Source organism: Agelaius phoeniceus, chromosome 8 (assembly GCF_051311805.1).
Source record: "Agelaius phoeniceus isolate bAgePho1 chromosome 8, bAgePho1.hap1, whole genome shotgun sequence".
Taxonomy (NCBI): domain Eukaryota; kingdom Metazoa; phylum Chordata; class Aves; order Passeriformes; family Icteridae; genus Agelaius; species Agelaius phoeniceus.
In genome coordinates, this window is record NC_135272.1 from 5,745,001 (window position 1) to 5,747,500 (window position 2,500).

General features: G+C 69.6%; 1 non-coding gene across 1 annotated transcript; it reads right to left on the reverse strand.

The window, feature by feature from the left end:
* Nucleotides 1–742: 742 nt before the first annotated feature.
* Nucleotides 743–895, reverse strand: LOC129124107 (5.8S ribosomal RNA). The gene has a single exon (XR_008534771.2). It is a non-coding gene; the product is annotated as a 5.8S ribosomal RNA (ribosomal RNA).
* Nucleotides 896–2,500: the final 1,605 nt, after the last annotated feature.

The window sequence follows — 2,500 nt, forward strand, 5'->3', positions numbered from 1 at the left end:
GAGAACTGAATAGGGAGTGGGGCAGAGACAGCCCCGTGCGGGAGGACCGGCCGGGCGGTGGTGTGCACGACAGCATCAGCGGGGAGAGAGAGAGGAACGACGGTGCCCCTCGGCGCGTCCCGAGACCGTGACAGAAGCGGAGGGGGCGGGCGAAGGGAGGACGGGGTCGGAACAACCATCCCCGGCGCTCTCGCCACGCGCGCACGCTCGGAAGCATGGTACGGTACCGCCGCGGTTCCCACCCGCAGACAGCCGCCAGTGCGGGGGGACGCTGGGGGCGAGGCCGTGCCTTGCCTCTCCTTCTCGCCCTCCTCTCTCTTTCTCTCTCGGCCCTTGGCAGCGCCTTTCGACACCGTCTCTCGCTCTCCCCAGGCTGCCGTGCCACCGCATCCACGGCATGGTCCCGGCGAGGACGAGCTCCACCCCAGCGGCTTGCTCCGGGAGCGGGGAGCAACGGAGTGCTCCCCGAGTCTGCATTTAGGGGGACGAAGGCCCTGCACGGCAACGACAATGACTGCGACGATGACAACTGCAACAACGACGATGCCCGCCGGGCCGCAGTGAAGGGATCGAGGCCTCCTAGGGAAACGCTTCCCTCGCCGAACCCCTGACTGCCTTCCCTCGGGCACCAGTGGGACGCTGATGCTGCCACCGCCACCACCACCCGCTGCGGGCAACAGGCCAGAGAGGCAACCCCAGCCACGCCACTAGCGTGGCCCCCGGATGGTTATTGATCATCAAGCGATCCTCAGACAGGCATAGCCCCGGGAGGAATCCGGGGCTGCACGTGCCTTCGAATGGTCAATGGTCAATGTGTCCTGCAATTCACATTAATTCTCACAGCTAGCTGCATTCTTCATTGACGCACGAGCCGAGTGATCTACCGCTAAGATTTGTCTGGCTTTCGGGCACTGCTCACGCCAAGCGGCCCCTTTTTTTGTTACTCTGGGACCGAGGACGCAGGGGTGCATGCCTGGCTTTGACCATACGAGCACACAGAAACAGAAGGGGGAATAAAAACCAACTGGAGCAACCCACACTCCGAAGGCCGGCCAAGACGTGGGGGAGCCCGCGCTCCTGACCGCCTCCCCCACGAGGGGTGACGCCGACCTCACAAATGCCGTCCTTCGGAGGCGGACCAGGCACCCGGGCTCGGCTCGGCCTCCACGCAGAGGGCCACGCAGCGCGCGCTGGAATGCGGGAGGGCACGGCAGCCCCCCCGCGTCTCACTTTCACGGGATGACACGCACAAAACACATGGCACACGGCTGGGGGCACACGGCCATCAGCCCCCACACACGGCGGCTCTCCCTGGGCCCCCGACGCCGCGGGCCTCATGGAGTGCCGCTGCGCCGCTGCGTGGCCGGCTTATCTCTTTCCCCACTGCACGGCCTTCCCCTGGCTCGAGACGGCACGCGACGACGACGAGCCCCCACCGGCACGCCTCCTGCGGGACCACTCCCCTGCTGGGCGGGTGAGAGACCGGCGGACGTGCTCCGCCCCCGGCCCCGGAGGCGGGCGCCACCGAGAGCCAAGCTGGCATAGCCAGGGCCCAAGGCCTGCCGGACGGAAGACCCCGCCGCCACCGGGGCCGCACTCCCAGGACCGCCACCGCTGCGTCGCACCGCCGGGGCCCCTTACCTCGGGCACGCGCCCGGCAGAAGGCAGGACAGCATTGAGCTAGGGTGCAAGGCCTGCACTCCTCGTTTGCACGCGGAGACCAGGCGGGGAGAAGCGCCCCCGCGGCTGCCCTGCGCGCCTTCCTGAGGCCCACATGCGGCCGGGAAGGGCGATGGAGGATGCGACGAGCGGGGCCCGGGACGGGACCACTGACGGCTGACGGCGGGCGCCTTCCGGCTGACCGTCCCCGCAGGGAGGGACACCCGTTGAGCGGCGCCATGGCCGCTCTGCACGGGATCGCCTGCGCTCGCGGGCCTCTGCCACCGGAGGGCCCACCGAGCGCTCACCCCCCCAGCAGGCAGGCAGTCGAGCCAGGGGACAGCTGGCGGACAACGGCGTTGCCGGTGCGCGTTCGAGGAGAAAAGGCTCCTCGAGGGGAGGAGAGGTGCCGGACGCGGCGCCGTGCGTGCCAGAGACTGCGGCGGTGGGTTGAGGAGAGAGAGCGCGGGTGGGCCCCAGGGGCCGTGACCCCGCGGCTGAGGAAGGGCAGAGAGGGCGCGCTCTCTGCTGCTGTCGCCCATTATGGCGAGGCGAGCGGGTCGGCCCCCATGGGCCACAGAGGGGGGGGGGCAGGGCACCCCTCCCTGGCGCAGCACGGTTTACCCCCATGGCGCGGGCGGGACAACGACAGCGACGGACAAGCGCAGCCGGTGGGAACGGGACAACCACTGCAGGGGATCGGTGGGAGTAGCTGCTCCCCACCCCTCAGTGGCACCCCGCATGGCCACCACCCGGTATGCCTGCTGCCACCGCCGCCAGCACTGCAGCCACCACGGCGGGCCACGCCGAGCCGCCCGAGTCTTTAAACCGCCGCCTGGCC